The 21,499-nt window shown below is 40.2% G+C and overlaps 1 protein-coding gene across 12 annotated transcripts in view; it reads left to right on the top strand.

Moving 5' to 3' along the window:
• FHIT (fragile histidine triad diadenosine triphosphatase) overlaps positions 1 to 21,499 on the top strand; it is a 1,095,796-nt gene that overhangs the window by 65,884 nt on the left and 1,008,413 nt on the right. For 3 of the 12 annotated variants that reach the window (XM_073350947.2, XM_073350944.2, XM_073350954.2), the window contains one exon: positions 12,634 to 12,693. The exons of the other annotated variants lie outside the window; for them this stretch is intronic. The gene's annotated coding sequence lies outside the window, so the exon portion shown is untranslated. The remainder of the gene's footprint in view (positions 1 to 12,633; positions 12,694 to 21,499) is intronic. 12 annotated transcript variants of the gene reach the window in all.

Here is a 21,499-nt window from a genome sequence, read left to right as displayed (position 1 = left end):
CCAGTTGACTTAAATGGGGCTTAAGTGCAAACTTAAATGCTTGTTGCATTGAGTGCTGAATAGAAAAATGTAGTACCTTCAAACCTCCCTACCTGCAATACCTGGCAGGCTCAAGCCTAGGTCTAAATCTGTCTTTTACAACTAGGAAACGTTTAAACAGAAGCAGACCGAAAGCTGGGCTCAAAAACAAATTCCCTGTAACTTTCTCAGTGGTTTTATCTGTCATTAGGCATGAAAGAACAAACGGCTATTTTTAAAAGAAGGTTTTAATATCTTCAACTGCAGTTTAGAAGAAAATGGCAATATAATCCCCAGTAGGTAACTTACTTATCTTGACATTTATTTATTTAAAATATTTATAGAGGAATGGCCACTGAAATGCATCATTCCATTGGCAAGAGGCTTTTTGGCAGGAGCAGGACCAGGGACGGCATACATTACTGCAGATGTGAGACGTGTTTAAACTAAATCAAATAGAAAGAGGTTAATAATGCCAATCAATAAAAAGAGACATTCTTTATCAAACATTTCTGAAATTGCAGTTTTGAACTCTCAGTACAAATCAAATAAAGAGATCTTTTCTAATTCTGTCTTTTCATATTGTATTCTGTTGACATAAAAAGCAGGTCTCATTCATTGAAAATTCCATTTTACAGCTAAAAGTTTCTTCAGTGTTGTACAACTGAGGCATTCCTTTAGCTGAAATTGCAATCCTCAAGTGTGTGCTTGCCACCCCCACACTTTGGATTTCATAATGCCCCTCCTTTTTTGAAAATATTAAAACTCAAGCTACTGCAAATATGCTATTGAAAATTGTAGCATTTTGGACTATTATATAAAAAGTTACACTTTACGTGAGTAAGGGATGATTCATTAAACAGGTATCAAAATGTTTGTTTATTTTTAAATTTGAAACCCGCTTTTAGATTTTCAAATAACTCTGCCTTCACTCTCCAGCAGAAGGAAGGGTCTGTTGAACTCTCTTCTGATAATGTTACCAGTAGAACCAGACCCAGGAGGTGGGGGGGCCAACAGACATTGCTCCAGCTTTCCTTCCTGGAACTCTGTGATTGGTATGTCTTCCTTCTACTCGCCCCCATGTACTAGTGCCAATTCCTGCCTCTTGTAAGAACCACAGTAAGACAGGCTGAGGTGGGAATCTCAGTGAGGATGAACGGTTGGGAAGTCAGTGTAGAAGCACACAAAACTGGATTCTTTGCAAGAGAGCAAGTAAAGTCATGTCCTCGTTTCTCAATGTTTTGGTTTTTTCCTCCCACCAAATGCTCTGTTATTAATGTTGAAAACCAGCAACTAATCATAGGCAGCAGCTATTTATTCTAGTTTGTACTAAATATCAATATTCCGTACTACACATTGTGGTGGATAAATTTTTATCTTAATGTAGCTGAAGTCCTGGTGAATCAGCCAACCCTATGTTAACCACTAGCATGTTATGTTGTCCAAAATATCCCAACGGAGGCTATTAAGAGGTTTCACTGTATTTCATTGGTTTCAGTGAATTTTTATACTGAGTTCTGTAAATATAGAAATAAAAATTCTTCTTAAATGTGTTAAATTATGCACAATATTGGACAACCAAAATCACATTGATACACTTCAAATTCACCTTCCTTTGGTATTCTGTAGGTACCAAGTTTCCATTACACAGGAAATGATGGTTTTGTTGTTTTGCCTTAAGCTGTAGAATTAGTATATCATACCAGAGAGATCAGTATTTTTCCATTATCTCATAGAGCTCCCATGATTACATAAATTCCCCCAACACACTGTGGTATTTGTATCCTTAGTTGTTTATACCCTTGTAATTTTGGGTCATTTTGTACTTTTCAAAGTTAAGTTGCAAATCAATACTTACAGCATTAACCCAAGGCAAATGCATGCTCTTTACCTGAAAGATTGGTAAGGATTCAAGCTTATTTCAAATGCTATTAAATAAACTTTGAATTCAATTCTAAGTGATATTCACCCCCAGAATGAACTTATTTGGATGTTCTATTAAAATGGTTGAATTTATGGGAAAGAATGCAAAAGAAAATTGATAGGTTTATTTCTATGTATCCTTCTCGGCTTTTTTGTTTAAATTACTGGAAAAAATACTGTAAATTGTCAACAAATTATCTAAAAAGAAAAGGAGGACTTGTGGCACCTTAGAGACTAACCAATTTATTTGAGCATGAGCTTTCGTGAGCTACAGCTCACGAAAGCTCATGCTCAAATAAATTGGTTAGTCTCTAAGGTGCCACAAGTCCTCCTTTTCTTTTTGCGAATACAGACTAACACGGCTGTTCCTCTGAAACCTGAAATTATCTAAAGCCACAGATTATCAAGTCTTGCTCTTAAAAGTGAATAAATCATACTGCTGATGTTTTTAGAGTGCTTGCTGTGTTGTTGGTTTTAATTAAAGTTATGCAAAACACACTGATTTGGGTTTGTCTAGGTTTGGTTTGCTTGACATTTCAGGTTAGTTTAAAACCTAGAAAACTTCCAAATGAATACATGAGAGCATGCCAACTGCATTATGAAACCAGCAAATTTCACCCAAACTCCCCAAATGAGGCTTTGGTTACCCTTTAAACTTTGTGTCTTTTGTGTAGGTCATGTAGTGTCTTCTCACTCCCTCATCTTGCATCTTTGTTAGAAGCTGACCCCCTCCCAGATCTACAAGAGATATGCATGCTTGAGTAAAATGACAAGAAAGAGACCTGTGGGTCTCCACTAGGTCTTAGCGTCACCCTGTGGCTGAGACACCCCAAAATATTGTAGCCTTATCTATAGTAATGGTTTTAACTAATTACCCACCCTAATGTGAGGTTTTACACATACTTTACTTTGTGAGAGTTCAGTCCAAAAATGGACTATACTAGAGATGTTATTAATAGAAAGGAGACCCTATATTGCGCAACAGAGACTACACAGTGCTCTTTCTGTAATAATTACTTTTATTAGCCAACCAAACAGCGGTAAATGCACTTCAATCTAGTCAAAGAGAGAGAGAACCATCTGGAATGTCTAGCATTTGCATAAGTCACACCATCCCTTGCAGAAAAACCCAAAGTGTGAGTCGTCGTTCTCACCAGCATCATCAGGCCAGTGGTCGTCATCCTGTCATCCCCCCACTCCCCCGAGCCTTCACCCTAAGACATGCAGGCTAGGATACAGCTTTTATAATGTGTTGAGCTGATGCTGACTGGGCTTTATATATACTTGTGAAGGTTTTTCTTTTTTTGAACTTACTTCCACACCCCACTACTTTAGGGTGTCCTGTTTTCCATAGACTATCTTGTTTGTTCCCCTTATACTCATTAACATTTACGTCACTCTATCACCAGAACAACAGGTGGTTTACCTAAAGGAAGTCTCTAATAATTCGCCCTGGCTTCCGACTATCATTTTGTGGTGTCTGCTGATCTTCTGTAAACATTATTATCCAAACTCAGAAGTTATTTTCAAAACATCAGCATATCACAAACAGAGACACAAGCTCAGCAGAAAGAACAGGAGTACTTGTGGCACCTTAGAGACTAACACATTTATTAGAGCATAAGCTTTCGTGGGCTACAGCCCACTTCATCAGATGCATAGAATGGAACATATAGTAGGAAGATATATATATATATATATATACATATAGAGAAGGTGGAAGTTGCCATACAAACTCTAAGAGGCTAATTAAGATGAGTTATTATCAGCAGGAGAAAAAACTTTTCTAGTGATAATCAAGATGGCCCATTTAGACAGTTGACAAGAAGGTGTGAGGATACTTAACTTAGGGAAATAGATTCAATATGTGTAATGACCCAGCCACTGCCAGTCTCTATTCAAACCCAAGTGAATAGTATTTAGTTTGCATATTAATTCAAGCTCAGCAGTTTCTCATTGGGAGTCTGTTTTTGAAGCTTTTCTGTTGCAAAATTGCCACCCTTAAATCTGTTACTGAGTGGCCAGAGAGGTTGAAGTGTTCTCCTACCAGTTTTTGAATGTTATGATTCCTGATGTCAGATTTGTGTCCATTTATTCTTTTGCGCAGAGACTGTCTGGTTTGGCCAGTGTACATGGCAGAGGGGCATTGCTGGCACATGATGGCATATATCACATTGGTAGATGTGCAGATGAACGAGCCCCTGATGGCGTGGCTAATGTGATTAGGTCCTATGATGGTGTCACTTGAATAAATATGTGGACAGAGTTGGCATCGGGCTTTGTTGCAAGGATAGGTTCCTGGGTTAGTGTTTTTGTTGTGTGGTGTGTGATTGCTGGAGAGTATTTGCTTCAGGTTGGGGGGCTGTCTGTAAGCGAGGACTGGCCTGTCTCCCAAGATCTGTGAGAGTGAGGGATCATTTTTCAGGATAGGTTGTAAATCTTTGATGGTGCGCTGGAGAGGTTTTAGTTGGGGGCTGAAGGTGACAGCAAGTTTATTATTAACTTATCTTTATAATATCGTAATCTTATCCTAAAGCAGCTAAGCTAAATATCTTACAGGCCTAAGCTTGCAGGTTTTGTGTTACAACATTAATTAATACTTATATTTTCCCTCTGTATCCTAAATAGACCTGATATCTTTTATTCTTAGCTACAATACAATCTTGTGGTCTCAAATTTGGAAGCAGGGAATGAGCAGGACTAAGAGGAGCCTTTTCTGAATTTCCTACCTCTCCAGCTGATTTATTTAAAAGCTATGTAGAGTTTAATGAATCTAACAACCTGTCCACTTTGTCACTACCCTACAGGTTCCCCGAAGTGGGGGGCCAGCCACATGGGCCACCCTCTGAAAATGGTGGAAGTAAAGAAGGGGTAAAAGGCGACTAGCCCTCTGCTCGCTCCCTCTGACGGGTGCAGTCAGGGCACAGAACAAATGAGGTTCAGTTTAGGGTGACCCCCTCAATTAAGGCAGGCTAAGTACAGTTCTGCCCTTTACTCATACAGTAAGGATAACAACATTTCATTACCTCTGCAATCAATATTAAAGCTAATGTTAAAATTATCTAACACACTGGTAAAGGAAAGAGTTTCTATCCATCTGTGTATAATGCTTAAATTATCCAGTACAAAGTTTGTTTTACAAATCATAAAATACATATAGTATATAATCTGCAATATCCCAAATTAAGGTTAATAAATTTAACAATGCAGTTAACATATTTGCATCCAAATATTTGGATACATCACTTATAAAAAGTTATATTAAGAGTAGCTTGTGGAAAGCAAATATAGCAATGAGTGTAGATTGTCCCTCAGTAATTGAGAATTTAGGATGGGTTGTCCCTCAGTAAATACAATCCATTAGAGAAGTATTTCAGTTACTTTCCTGACTTTGCTTCTCAACGATACTTCAGTTCATCTCTCCTGGTATTGCTGATGTCCTAAATATGTTCTAAATAGATGTCTCTTGACCGCCTCATGGCATCCAACACCTTGAGTTGCTCCATCAGCTGAGTGTAGCGCTGACCGATTCCGCATTCCTGCAACACTCTCTCGTTACTGGGATCCCATGCGCACATGGCTCTGACGATCAGCACATGTGTTTGAACTCATAACCCCTCTCAAGGCTTTGTCCAGCGGAGTGTATTTCTCCACCTTCTGAGCTTGAGCATTAGAGGCGGCCAGGGTCCTGTTCTCAAAGTGATTTGTAACCCAACGCTAGCCAAAAGTGATCATTTTGGCAAAGCAGCTCTATCATACTGTGGAGCTAGGCAGCGTAGGTGTGTCTATGCCAGGGGTCGGCAACCTATGGCACGCGTGCCAAAGACGGCACGCGAGCCCATTTTTAATGGCACGCTGCTGCCTGCCGGGGCAGCAGCAGCGTGCCATTAAAATCCTGCCCTGCCCTGCCCAACCCGGCCCGGCCCGCTCTTCTCTTCTCCGCCCCCTCCCACGGGGGCAGGGGACAAGGGGCAGAAGCTTGGTCCTGCCGGCTCCCCTTCCCCTTCCTGCAGTGTGCTGGGTTCCTGCCCCTCCTCCTCCCCCTCTCTCCCTCCCTGCTGGCTGATCAGCTGATGGCCCTTGCGAGGAGGTGGAGGAGGAGGAGTGGGGTCAGCGTGCTCGCTGCTCCCAGCGGAGACAGAGACGAAGCGAGGGCAGGGCCTTGGAGAAGGGGGGTACGGAAGCGGGGCATACCCCCTCCAGGCCTCTGCTGTGAGCACCCCATGACCCCAGCCCACACTCCCAGCCCTCTGCCCTGACCCTCCCCCCACACACACCCAGCCCTCTGCCCTGAGCCCTGCAGCCCCACACACCGTGCCCTGAGCTCTGTACCCGCCTCACACACACCCAGCCCTCTGGTTGACTCCTTCACTCCCCCCACAATACCAGCCCTGACTCTGGCACCCCCACACATACCCAGGCCCCCCACACCCCATGCCCTGACACCTGCACCTCCCTCACAGGCCCCCAGCCCTCTGCCCTGACTCTTGCACCCCCACACATACCCAGCCCCCCCACACCCCATGCACCCCCCACATCCTGACTCTTGCACCCCCCACATACCCACCCCCACCCTGAGCACCAAACGGGAGCTCCTGCACCCCGCCCCCAACATTCCCACCTGCACCCCTCCCACCAAATGGGAGCTGTCCAGGTAAGCACTCCACACCCAAACCTCCTGCCCCAACCCTGAGCCTCCTCCCTCATTCTAGCTCCTGGCCAGACCCTACATCCCAACCCCCAACCTGCTCCTTCAACCCCAGCCCCGTGCTCATTGCACTCCCACTCTCAGTTCAGTGCAGAGAGAGAGGAAGAGAATGGGCCAGAACCAGGGAGAAGGTAGGTACCCACTGTATATGGGCAGGGCCTAGACCCCAGACTGGCAGCAGGCTGAGCGGGTCCGACAGCTGGGATCCCGTCTGGCAGGAGCTGGCGGATGGAACCCCTGAGCGGCAGCGGGCTGAGCCGCTCAGCCCACTGCTGGTCTGGGGTCCTGGCCGCTGGCCCCACACAGCCCACTGCCGGTCTGGGGTTCTGGCTGCCGGCCCCTCGCCAGCTGGGGTCCCGGCCGCAGGCCCCGCTCAGCCCGCTGCTGGCCTAGGTGAACGGAACCCCAGACCAGCAGCGGGCTGAGCGGCTGGCAGCATAAGATCAACGTTTTAATTTAATTTTAAATGAAGCTTCTTAAACATTTTGAAAACCTTGTTTATTTTACAATACAACAGTAGTTTAGTTATATAATATATAGACTTTTATAGGGAGAGAGATCTTCTAAAAAACATTAAAATGTATTACCGGCACATGAAACCTTAAATTAAAGTGAATAAATGAAGACTCGGCACACCACTTTGAAAGGTTGCCAACCCCTGGTCTATGCAAACATTGTCTGTTCCTGAAGTCTTCTTCCCTAGTTCATCACTAGATGTCAGGGGAGAGCTCATTCGGACCCTGCTTACAATTTAATTCACATAGGCTTATTCATAAAGGACATGGTGGTGGATTCCACTTCTTCATCTTTCCTAGGATCTGGGAAGCTTTGTATGCTTTCCCCCCTGCTCCAACTGTGTAAGTGTTAATAGTGCTTTTTTATCAATATGGAAGGAGAGCTATAGCAACAGGTGGGCTACACAATGACTCGTTAACTGAAAAGCCTATATTATTTAGGATTACAAATCATGAATTGCTGGTTCCCAGTCATCTACTCAGACCACTGAGCCATGCAGATCCTTTGAAAAGGGAGATCTTGAAAGGAATTAGTCCTCAGGAAATTGCTTGTTCTGAAAGAAGATGCTAAAGTTAAAGACAATTATTTATTAATTTTTGTTAGAAACATTTTGTGTTTTGAAACCTGACGAGTCCTTTTGTGAATTGTTGCAGTTGATTTAATTATGTTAAAATTAAATTAAACAATTAATTTTCTGTTGTCTGAGTCAAGAGGCTCTCAGTAACCTGGGACAAAACATTTCCAGAAAAGAAGACCTGTTCTCTAGAGAAAGACTTATGGGAAAGGAATGTTATTGACTATATGGAAGAGAGATTCTGGAGACAATTAGATATATAACTTTTTTTTTTTTTTTACTCAGGAGTAAGAGATTACTTCAGCTGAGCTTGAGAGAAAGTCAAAGAAGGAACATTCTTTTCCCCCATCTGATTCCACATAAATTTCACCCCCTGGAACACTCCAGCAGTGGAATATCAAGTTAAAAACTTTAAATCATCAGAATCAGTTACCATGAGGGCACAGGGCACTTGCTAGTTACATTCAAATTAACTTTTTTGTGGGTGTCACTCCACAAAGAGAACATGCTTAAGATGTTGACACGGGGATAACAGTTTGCTTGAGAATATAGGACAATGTAGAGCACTCTTGAAAGAAGTGAGGGAATTGAAATGACAGTGTTTTCCAGTACTTCCCTAGGCATTGACAAGGAGGAATAGGAAATGGGAGATAAAATAAATCCTCAATATTCAAATGAACTAGAGTTTTAAAAGAGTTGATGAAAACTAGCTGCCTTTAAAAGGGAATTTGTATGATATTGAATTGCTACATATCAAGAACTTTTCTGAGAATTTTTTTGAGAATGTTTTCAAAAGATATTTTGACAAGTACAAGAAGGGACGAGGAGGTGGTATCATTAAATAAGATGGCAACTTTTGTAACCAGTTTTTTGGTATCATAGCTCAAGGGAAAGTCAATAAACTTTGATTCCCAGCATTAATGTAATTATTTTGATTTTTCTGGCTCATTCTAGGGAAGGCTGCAGTAATGTAATATCAGATGGCCGAAAGCAATTCAGAAATCCAGTGTCCCAGAGGATGACGTTCAAACGTAGGAAGTCTGGGGGTGGAATAAATCATTTTCTCTGATCTTGTTAGGGATGAGAATATTACAGAGAAGCAAATGTACGGGCAGAACTAATACCAGAAGGATACTGTAGGCAGAGAAAAAAACAAGAAGTTTCTCTGATAACCAAAGGTGTCCTTTTAAAGTGTTCTTTTCCTTTTCTTTTTTCTCTCTGTTTTCAGCTAACTTTGTGTAAATCATCTAGGAGGGACTTTCATTGCTACTGCTGTTGGCAGTTGTATTATACTAATTCAGTTCAGCTGCTATTTTATTCAAATATTTTGGGATAATCATCCATATTATTCTGAAAAATTTCCCCCTTGGTCCAGTAAGAAATTACATTAAAAAATAGCTTCCAAGGCATGTTTTGATACAGAAACTTGCTGTGTCCTTGTGATTTTTAAATGATGCCACCTGTATATTCTGTTTCACAATTCAAGTTTTCTTGAGGGAATGAGGAAGGTGGGTGTGATGGAAGAATCACAGTAATATAAAGCCCTTGTTGGGTGGTAAAGGCCAAAGAACTTGCAAATGCATCTCAAAAAACCAAAAAAACAAAACCCCGCAAAAACCAAAAAACTTGATCAGCTTTAAATACTTGGAAATAAAACGGACATATGGCATACTCTTATCTGTATTGTAAAGCTTTTCAACAAATAAATTAATATGTGATGTGCAAGTGTTATCTGGAAAAGAAACAAAGCTATGAGATCTAATTACAGAATCTTATGTTTAATAGTTTATACGGCGTCCTTTGCCAAGGGAATTTTTTTTGAGCTGAGGGTGGGGTGGGGTTGGGGGGAAAAGATAGTACAATGGGAGTTCTGCAGGATTTGGATCTTTTCTCAGCTTTTTCCACCCCTTGAATCCTGCGTGTCCATCCGTGTCTTGTAAAAAGTGGGAAAGAACTTGGGATTCAAAATTAAATTCAGTTATGTGCACATATTTTGCAGGTAAAGTTGAATCATATGCATTTTAGTGTTTGCCCTTGTGCCCAGCTTTGAACCTTTGGCCCTTCAATTCTTATTAATGTTCAGTTATTTAAACTACTTTCCCCCTGTCACTGTTATCCTTTAAAATATATATGGCAAATATATTTTAATATAATAATAATAATATACACGGTCTCCCACAGTATTCTTGTCATCAAGTTAAAGAAGTATGGGCTGGATGAATGCACTATAAGGTGGGTAGAAAGTTGGCTAGATTGTCAGGCTCAACGGGTAGTGATCAATGGCTCCATGTCTAGTTGGCAGCCGGTGTCAAGTGGAGTGCCTCAGGTGTCGGTCCTGGGGCCGGTTTTGTTCAATATCTTCATAAATGATCTGGAGGTGTGGATTGCACTCTCAGCAAATTTGCGGATGATACTAAACTGGGAGGAGTGGTAGATACGCTGGAGGGGAGGGATAGGTTACAGAGGGACCTAGACAAATTGGAGGATTGGGCCAAAAGAAATCTGATGAGGTTCAATAAGGATAAGTGCAGGGTCCTGCACTTAGGCCGGAAGAACCCAATGCACAGCTACAGACTAGGGACTGAATGGCTAGGCAGCAGTTCTGCAGGAAAGGACCTAGGGGTGACAGTGGACGAGAAGCTGGATATGAGTCAGCAGTGTGCCCTTGTTGCCAAGAAAGCCAATGGCATTTTGGGATGTATAAGTAGGGGCATAGCCAGCAGATCGAGGGACGTGTTCGTTCCCCTCTATTCGACATTGGTGAGGCCTCATCTGGAGTACTGTGTCCAGTTTTGGGCCCCACACTACAAGAAGGATGTGGATAAATTGGAGAGAGTCCAGCGAAGGGCAGCAAAAATGATTAGGGGACTGGAACACATGACTTATGAGGAGAGGCTGAGGGAACTGGGATTTGAAGAGAAGAGAAGAATGAGGGGGGATTGATAGCTGCTTTCAACTACCTGAGAGGTGGTTCCAGAGAGGATGGTTTTAGACTATTCTCAGTGGTAGAAGAGGACAGGACAAGGAGTAATGGCCTCAAGTTGCAGTGGTGGAGGTTTAGGTTGGATATTAGGAAAAACTTTTTCACTAGGAGGGTGGTGAAACACTGGAATGCGTTACCTAGGGAGGTGGTAGAATCTCCTTCCTTAGAAGTTTTTAAGGTCAGGCTTGACAAAGCCCTGTCTGGGATGATTTAATTGGGGACTGGTCCTGCTTTGAGCAGGGGGTTTGACTAGATGACCTCCTGAGGTCCCTTCCAACCCTGATATTCTATGATTCTATGATTCTATGAATACTGACATGTTTCCTATATTTTAACTAGCATTGTAATTGAAATGGTGGTTTTACTGTAACAACAGCAACTTACAGTATTTAAATCTTAACATATTATAGCAATTTTATTTGTGCACCACAGTGATCAGTGCAGGTAGCCCAGCTTTTGTTGGCTAACTGCAGGTGAAGAGCCAGTGTAGGGAGCACAAACTGTATTTTGTGAATCTCAACTCTAGTAGCTATTTTTTTCTGTTTTATTTTCTCTTGAGTAAGAAGAAAGTAAAAAAAATATTGAGGATTACCAGGACTTCACCTATCAGAATATAGTAATTTTAAGCAAAATAATTTTTTTTAGAAAAGCATTTGACATGTTGCCTCTTGAAACAATGAAGATGAGCTATTGCATCTGAAGCCAGTTTGTCTTCAGTTCTGAGTGGGGTATGCAGTAGGAGAGAGGGTGTGTGGCACTTTCTGTTCTTGTGCCGTGCTATATAAGTTCTGGCACAGTGCCAGTCCTTGCCATCAGGTAATTCAAGAGCTGCTCCAGGCTAGCACCTACAGCTGTGCTAGCTTCCCTTTGAGAGGCCAGCACTATGTAGAATGGAGCACATCCTGCATTGTTTTAAAGGTGAAACACTGCTATATTTCAGGGCATTGTGCCTGAGGCAGGTACAGTGTTTCTGGAAGACGCTGCCAGGGTATTGTGCCTCTGTTCTGACTGAGGGTTGTGGCCCAAAGGAACAGTTTAGCCCATATTATACAAATTCTTGAGTTTCATAATGAACAAGTCCATCCAGCCCAAAAAATTCTATACAGCATCAAAGCTGTGGAGGGTTGGTTTATGTCCCAGATTGTGCAGTCATGGAGTCTGCTAGCTATTCAACTTGGAGGCAGGTGAGGAAGTCCATTATCAGTCTTCATATAGTGCCAATTTCAACATTAGCTCTAATCTAGGCCTGCCCTTATCTAAAGGGAATAGTCACAGAACCTGGTCGTTATAGACACAGAGATATGCCTGTATGCAGCCTCCTGGGCCATGTGTGACCTGGGAGGTGATGTAAAGCTTTTTCTAGTTAGGACCTGAAGTTGCCTTCTCATGTGCCATTCGTTTATTCTTCTTGTTTCCCTACTGGTAGAAACTGATAACAAGAGTTGCAGGTTTCACTCTCATAAGTGTTGTTCTATACAGCTGTAAATTGTATTATGCTTCGAAACGCCTACAGGCCTTGCATAAACCCTGATCTGATTTTTCTTGCTTTCTGGGGACTTTCATGATCCTTTATTATTGAGGCAGGTTCTTGCGTAGTGTAACTAATGCTTGAAAATCTATCACATTGTTCTTAAAATTCATATCCCAGCATTTATGACAGTACCAAACTGATCCCATAATTCTCCACTGTAGAGGTTTAGTGCACTGACTCAGGAGTGTATTGAGCTAACATGACAGGAAAATATATCATTTTTCACAACTAAAAGCAATGTGAAAGTTAAAATAATAGAAGCTCAATGGTGCTGAAACAAAGAAATATAATTCACAGCACTACTTGTTTCTATCTATTATATATGCAGGTAATATAATTGCTTATGTTAAAAAAAAACTGTTTTGTTTTGTCACCTTCAGAGAACTTCTTGTTTGCAGACTTAATTAATTGAGCTCTCTCTTAAGCGTGTGTTTTACACAGTGAGTATACCTTTAAGTAACTCTCAGGATATAAGTACCTGTATATGTTTTGGAAATATGTTTTGTTTGGAACCTTTACAATGCAGTTGAGATGCATAGAAATTTGGTGATCCAAAGGCACATGTGGCTTGTCAGATACTGTGTCCTACTATTAGAAAATAATAGGGTTTTTTAATGTTCTTTATTAGAGACAACTGTCAGTACTATTTCCCTTGGTGAAAACAAAAAGCATTACATATGGAATATGCCACAAAGATAGTTCACAAATGACATGATAAATAAAAACAGGTATTATTAATAATTCTCATTAGCAAATGCCACAGATGGGTTTGAACTAGATTCCATACAAAAGTGTCTCATACATTATACTTTTCAAAAGACTGTCATCTTTCTATTTTGATTTATAGACAATTATTATGTTTTAAATAACTTTTTGCACTCATTCTTTGAAATCCATGCTGGATAGTCTTTTGTTATAGTTAGTGGCAGCATCACAAAGTATTATTTTTGCTTAATGATTTGTGTTTTATTTCTAGATATGTTTGCACAGATCATTAAATTATTATTCATGGTGCAAATATTTGTGTAAGAATTAGTCAAAATACTGTATGACAAAGCAAATTTTATAGTTTAAAGTAATCTTCCACAAACAGTTGGCTGTATGACTAATAGAATTATGTATGCATAAAATCGTTTTTACTGTAGCCAAAATGCAGAATAATAGCTTGTCAAACTGTCATTTGCAAATGAGATCATAGATTTTGTAGTCCAAATTAGGTTGTGTTCTTTTTCTTTTTGTCAGGTCACATTCTAATAACCATATTGTGCATTAAACTCTGCGATTATCTGAACACTTGACAGATGGTAGACCATTAATTTGTTTGTAAGAGACAGTGATTGCTGGTGCAGTAATAGTATTGAACAAAATATTAAATGTCAAAATCCACTTTTTTTTATGCTTTTGCTTTCCTTATTTTAGCAAAGTAATTCTAGGAGAACATACTTTTTTTTTAGCTAAGCATATGCTTTGTTTTACTAGACTGAATGGTTTTTACTATCAGAAAATGAGGAAATTAAAAAAGAAAGAAGTTATTGTTTACATTGTTATCCACTTAATGATCCTTATTTTATCTTGCAATGTGGTCAAGAGAACCAGTAAAAAGTAGAGAACAAATGCCAATAGTAAATGAGAAGTGATGTTACTTATGCTTATGAGCCTGCAGTTTTGAGATGCGATGTAATAAATACGTATGTTGATCTGTAGAAGAATTACGTTATTCAAAATTATGAGCATTTTAAGAAAAATTGGTCATGGGAGGAATAAGAAAAAGGATTACTATGATAGAGTTAGGATTTATGTTACTGGTAACTCATTGTACTAGTACTAAATTGATAACACAATGTACAAGACCTGTGGTACTGAAATGAATAGTGTTAGTCAATAATAATATCTATTTGAATCATAATTTTTATTTCTCATCATTGTTTATTTTTAAAGTATCCCAAACATCTAACCGAAAACAAGACATCTCTCTGCCCCCAGGAACTTGCACTCTTAAAACAATGGATTTGACAAACAAGTGAGGATATGCCATGCCCCAGGAACAGGGAAGGGGTGAGAAGGGACTTGAGTTAGTAACAACTGACTGCGTGGTAGCTCATGAAAGGAATATGTGCGTCACAGAGATTCAGGTGTTTTTTTGGGGGGGGTGGGCAGTGTAATGGCTCCTTTTATGAACCTGGGAATGAGTGACAGGGGATGGATCCCTTGATGATTCTCTGTTCTGTTCATTCCCTCTGGGGAATCTGGCACTGGCCACTATTGGAAGACAGGATACTGGGCCAGATGGACCTTTGGTCTGCGCTTGTAGGGCCATTCTTATGTTCTTACATTAGACAATGCCTCAGAAGTATTTTTTTAGGAATGATTTGAACAAGGTGAGGGTGAAAGTTTGATGAATAGATTTTGGTAGGGCATTCCAAGTAGAATGTGCCGCATGGAAGAAGCATAATTCTGTTTGTGAGAGGGGGAGATGAAAGAGATATTGCCCTGTCATGCCAGAATAGTTAGCACTCACTGGAGTATTTCCTTGTTAGCATATATAATTCTTTATATGTTCTACACCTTGGGAATTATAATTTTTCTTTGATAACCACTTCTCTTGGTATCAAATGGTTAATAAAAATATGCTTCTGATGCCAGCAAACTTATCTCTACAATTGCGGTTGACTCAGTAGCACAAAGACAGTAATGTCAGGGGAACCCCCCCCCCGCAACTAAAATGTAGTTTCCTTGATTTTCTTTGCTTAAGAGCATTGCAAATAATAATTAATTAATAATTAAGAACCACCTCCACTTTGCTTCTGTTCAACATGCCTCTGAACACCGTGCAAGCACTGTAATTCTTGGAAGTGAGTGTTAAGGCAGTCTCTGGAAGAAACGTTTTCCTATAAACTGGGGAAGCTGTGCCATGACTGGCACAGAGATGTTGCCTGGCAATTAAGATAGAGCTGAGCAGAGGATGGTGGAGTGGAGTTAAGATAGAGAAAAGGTGGATGGGATCGGGTATGTGAGTGAGAGTGGAACAGCACAAATGGCAAGCAGGGTCTGAGCTAGACATCATTGTAAAGGAGCTGTGATGATACCATTTTGCAAAGAAAGGCTTAACTGATTAATGGAATAGGCTATTACTATGAGTTCTGTAAAAAGGCGGGGGGGGGGGGTATAATGCTCAGTCCCAATTCTAGGTATTGAGGTTCTATTGCAATCATAAGATTTAAAAATATTCACTCAGTTTTCCTTTTTGAATGGCCTCTCTGGGCTTACTTTAATCCCCTGTTGACATCTCAAACAAGATTTGTACAAACATTTCAGTACAAAAAGTTCCAAATGCAGAAGACTATAAATAATCCCCATTCATTAAAGGTGTGTGGAGGGTAGAAGTTAGGGCAGGCTTTCAGAAATCCTGTATGCAAAGTACCTCGAAAAGAATTGACTGCACATAAAAGCATGCAAAAAGTTCTCAGTTTGTAAAAGCCTAAGCACCAGGACTCCTATGAAGTGTTAGAGTGTTCTGGGTATTGACATGCAAATAAATATACCAAGCATACCATTTTGCTTCAGCATTTTTATATCCTATACTGCCACAACAAGCCTTTGTATGTGTTACTCCCCTGTCAGTACTCTGAATTCCAGATAAAAAACTGGATTTATTTACGACTTTTTCTCCTTTACAAATGAGAATTTTGTTGTTGATCTCTTAGAGTTTTGTAAGAGTTATCTCATTCTGCTAAGAGAAAATGCCTCTCAATGTTAGGAAGTAAAGACAGCCTGGTAATTTTTCCTGTAACCAGGTGGTCCTATTGTTTCTTATTAAAGATATGAATCTGGTGCTCCTGTTCAGAGTCACACCTCAGAGAAATGGCTGCAAGAATATGTAAAACTCTGTAAAACTTGTTAGCCATTCTTAAGAAATACCTCTTATACAAAGCAACAGCTGTAATTTTGAGGGCTTTTCACTTCCTTGTTTTTAAAAAAAAAAGGCTGAAAAATCTAGGAAATTTGTTTTAATAGACATACAAACCAGTTGAGACCAAGTGCATCCCTAATTGTTTCCCTTTCGATAGAGTTTTTAATTTATTTTGAATTTACCTGCATGCCTCCCAGTTGTAGAATGTGACCCAGATTCGATATGTGCTCATAACTTTCATTAGGTAATGAATGACATACACTTATCATTAGAATGTACTAATTAAAGGGGAAAGTGACATTTCAAAGTAATGTTGCTCCCTTGTATTTTAATGAAATACTACCTGGTTTATTTTTGTTGAATTCACTAAAATGCCGTGCCTGGTTCAGTATCACTGTAGTATACTTTTTCGGTAACTTTTTTTTTTGCCAGGTTTCAGAGTAACAGCCGTGTTAGTCTGTATTCGCAAAAAGAAAAGGAGTACTTGTGGCACCTTAGAGACTAACCAATTTATTTGAGCATGAGCTTTCGTGAGCTACAGCTCACTTCATCGGATGCATGCCGTGGAAACTGCAGCAGGCTTTATTTATACACAGAGAATATGAAAAAATACCTCCTCCCACCCCACTGTCCTGCTGGTAATTTGTGTGTGGGAGGGTGGAGGGTGAGAAAACCTGGATTTGTGCTGGAAATGGCCCACCTGATGATCACTTTAGATAAGCTATTACCAGCAGGACAGTGGGGTGGGAGGAGGTATTTTTTCATATTCTCTGTGTATAAATAAAGCCTGCTGCAGTTTCCACGGCATGCATCCGATGAAGTGAGCTGTAGCTCACGAAAGCTCATGCTCAAATAAATTGGTTAGTCTCTAAGGTGCCACAAGTACTCCTTTTCTTTTTTTTTTTTTGCATTTCTTTTCCCATCTTGGAGCTTTTAATATGAGAAAGAAAAAGTTATTTTGTCATGTTCTAGCAAGTAGTAATAACCAGACTGATTCGAATAATTAAAAAAAAGGGGTGGGCTACACTGAAAAGCATAGGTTTTCCTTTTTTTTTCTTTTGGTTAGGTCAGAATTCAAGTGAATTCTTGCTTATATTAGTATGACAAACTTTCACAGGCCGCAAATGAGGTGTAGAGATGATGTACGTTGAAAAAATGATTGCAACTTTTTAAATGCACAAATTGATATCAGACAGCTATTCTTGGTGAAGCTGTCTCTGTATATCTTCCAAGCCAACCTCTTGAAGTGTAAAAAGAAAAGGAGTACTTGTGGCACCTTAGATACTCACAGATTTATTTGAGCATACGCTTTCGTGAGCTACAGCTCACCTCATCGGATGCATGCAGTGGAAAATACAGTGGGGAGATTTATATACACAGAGAACATGAAACAATGGGTGTTACCATACACACTGTAAGGAGAGTGATCAGGAAAGGTGAGCTGTTACCAGCAGGAGAGAAAAACAACCTTTTGTAGTGATAATCCAGGTGGGCCATTTCCAGCAGTTGACAAGAACATGTGAGGAACGGGGGTAGGGGGGGGGAGGGGGGAGGGGGGCAGGGGGGGAATAAACATGGGGAAATAGTTTTACTTTGTGTAATGACCCATCCACTCCCAGTCTTTATTCAAGCCTAATTTAATGGTGTCCAGTTTGCAAATTAATTCCAATTCAGCAGTCTCTCGTGAATGGACACAAATCAGAGGTCAAGAATGATAACATTCAAAAACCAGTTGGAGAACACTTCAATCTCTCTGGCCACTCGATTACAGACCTAAAATCTTCAACAAAAAAACTTCAAAAACAGACTCCAACAAGAGGTGCCACAAGTCCTCCTTTTCTGTTTGCGGATACAGACTAACACAGCTGCTACTCTGAAACCTCTTGAAGTGTGGCTCTGTTGCAAATCAAAGCTGCCCCAATAGGCTTGAATGACTCACGCACCTTTACCAGGGTGACTGAGCCCTACAACACAGCCTAGTCTTTTGTGAAATCGAATCATCATCCATATATGATACACTGTCATTATGGGGTGAGACTCTTTGCTTTCATGTGCTACTTCCTTTTAGCCCCCACTACAATGGGGAAAGAGCAATTTTGGCAGCAAATTTTTCTCCTCTCCTTTCAGTCAGCCTTTCCCATTTGTTTCTCTCCGTGTTAGAAGAAGTAGCTGGTGCCTTTGGCTGAGCTGACATCTTTGTTCCCTACTGCAGTTGGTCTTCAGAGAGACATGGAGCCAACATGGAAGACTGACTTTGAGCAGGAGAAACTGGTAAGGGAGGGAGAGAAAGTACTCCGCTTCTCTGAAGCTATCAGTGAGACCTGCTCTGAACAGACAACTATGCCATATTTGACATCTTCCCAGCACAATAGGTGTCTGCCTCTAGCTGTGCTCCAAACATAGATTTAGAGAAAGAGGAACTTGAAGAAGACATGTTGCCCCCTGTATCCTCTGCTGTATTGCAGGCTACTATTTTGGATTGACTGGGGCTATGAGGCCTCTTTCTTCTCCTTTCCTCAAGATCTGTGTTCCTAACAAGCCCTCTAAGAATGCTCCCCAGAGACCTTTGAGTCTCTTTTTTTCTGCCTCTTCCAGAATATTTTCCAGGTCTCTCTCTGCAGCACATGTGAGCAGACAATGCCTTCATCTGCACCCCAGTGCTCCCTCTAATCTCAGTGCAATAGAGAAGGGTGAAATGCCTTCAGACTCTGTGCTCCCAACTCACTCTGTTTCCCCTCTCCTTTTCTCCCACATTTAACTTTGAAGTATCTCAGGAGTGTCTTGAGAGGAATAGAGATAACATGTTTTCCCTTATTTTAGTCAAATTTTGAAGATTTCCTTCCCTGTCCAACAAAAGATCTTGGAGGAAGGCACAGGGATTCACATTCTTTTTCAGAGGAAGTGAATGATGGGAAATGGGAAATAACTGCCTAGGAAGGAATACTGCGGAAAGGGATCTGGGAGTCATAGTGGATCACAAGCTAACTATGAGTCAACAGTGTAACACTACTGCAAAAAAAGCAAACAGCATTCTGGAATTTATTATTGGGATTGTTGTAAGCAAGACAACAAGAAGTAATTCTTCCACTCTACTCCGTGCTGCTATGGTCTCAACTGGAATTTTGTGTCCAGTTCTGGGAGCCACATTTCAGGAAAAATGTGAACAAATTGGAGAAAGTCCAGAGGAGAGCAACAAAAATTATGAAAGGTCTAGAAAACATGACCTGTGAGGGAAGATTGAAAAAAATGGGTTCATTTAGTCTGGAGAAGAGGAAATGACTGAGGGGGGACATAACAGCTTTCAAGTACATAAAAGGTTGTTACAAGAGGAGGGAGAAAAATTGTTCTCTGAGGACAGGACAAGAAGCAATAGGCTTAAACTGCAGCAAGGGTGGTTAATGTTGGACGTTAGGAAAAACATCCTATCAGGGTAGTTAAGCGCTCGAATCAATATCCTAAGGAGGTTGTAGAATCTCTGTCATTGGAGGTTTTTAAGAGCAGGTTAAACAATCACCTGTTAAGAATGGTCTAGATAATATTTAGTCTGGCCTTGAGTGCAGGAGACTAAACTAGAAGATCTTTTGAGGTCCCTTATAGTCCTGTGATTCTATGATGAAGGCAGATGACCAAAACCAACACCAGATCCCCCTGCAAAAAACAAACCCCGTAAGTTTGGAAAAAACTTTTTGGAACTATATCCTTAGTAATATTTCTGTGTAGTATAATTCCCTTTGGCTGTTGCTGTTTTTGTCATGTATTTATAGAAGTTATTCATAACCAAGCAATGATTTACCTTTATATTCAGCAACATTTGGCATAAATAGGAATGAGCCTTTCCATATTAATGTTTCTCTGTCTTTAGAGTAATTAAGCTTGCTATAAAATACTTTCCAATAACTCTACCAAGTAGTCATCCAGCTCTAGCGTACAGTGGATGTTTCATTTACATTTCTAGGGTACCGAGCATCAAAGTACTACACTGTTATTTGGGTGGTAGTGAAAAGAAAATGGACCTAGGCTCTGAATTGTGCTTTAGAAAGTAACATTGCAGTGCAGAGCGTACGTTGCTCAGGAAATCATTTTCCACTACTGGCTTCCAAGCTGCATAAAAGCATGTCATCAATATAAGCAGCTAATTTTGTGAGGGAGGTGTTTCCATCAATGCATGCTAGCTCTAAAGCTTCATTTTCTTTAGCTTTGACATGCTTAGATAATCACGTAGTAGAGGTGCATGCACAAGACTTTCAGAAATTAAAAAGGAGGCAGGTGTATTCCAAGATCAATACTCTTATCTAAATGTGTCCTAGCTTTTGAGAGATTAAGGAGATCGTTTATTCAGAGTCTTGGATGGTTGTGATGCTTTGAAAGAACTGCAGATTAGTGTAGTGTAGAATGAAGCATATGCTGCAGTACAGTAATGCTTCATCTGACCTCTTCCATTAGGACCATAGAATTTGTGTAGCTCACAGCAGATTTAAACATTGCTTCTATTTGAACAGAAGACATTGTTCATATACAAAACAATTGAAGTGTTGATGCTATTAGACACAAGTAAACCTTGTGAAATACTTCATTTATAATAAAATATATATTCAGGATAAGTGTACTGGTATAAAAATTACTGATTGTTTTAAAAAATATTTATGGAAAAATACGATGATCCCCCCATTTGATAACAGACAAAGTATATTATTCTGTTGAAGATGGGAACTTATGTTTAAAAAACAGTACATTGGTTGCCATGTAAATTTTTGAATTTTACCCTTTGTTTAGTATATTAATTATTTGCAAGCTAGAATTTTTGAGATTTTATTGTTACCCAATTTGTTCAGAATTAAAGTTGTAAACTTTAAAAAATCTTGTTGCGTCATATTTTACTTATCCTGTTATGCTTAGAAAGAGCACCCTTTTTAATGTGGAATTTTGCACTTTTATGTGGTAAATGAGGTTTTCAGAAGGTATCAGGACATCTACTGAATGTGTTTTATCCAGAAAAAAGGTATTTGCTCCTTTCCTTGCCAGTTAATTTAATCCTTTCCAGTGGCCTTAAACTAGACTGTGCACTACACTATCTCCATGACCTACATGGTCAAACAATTGATGGGTCATATCTGTAATTCCAGCTGAAAATCCTGCAATTCAAAATCTATAAATGGATCATTAAAAGAGGTTGATAATGTTCTTGTGGCCCCACTGAGCTGTTCTCATGGTTTTTGTCTTATTAGTTAAACCATAAAAGCAGTGGAACAGTTAGGTTAGCTCCAAAAAGCCAGAGATAGTGGTTTGAGGGCCTGCATTCCTCTGTGAGCGAGGACAACTACGGGTGGCTCTTGTAA

The sequence above is a fragment of the Lepidochelys kempii genome, chromosome 7, assembly GCF_965140285.1.
Source record: "Lepidochelys kempii isolate rLepKem1 chromosome 7, rLepKem1.hap1, whole genome shotgun sequence".
Taxonomy (NCBI): Eukaryota; Metazoa; Chordata; order Testudines; family Cheloniidae; genus Lepidochelys; species Lepidochelys kempii.
This window is presented reverse-complemented; position numbering and strand designations above follow the sequence as displayed.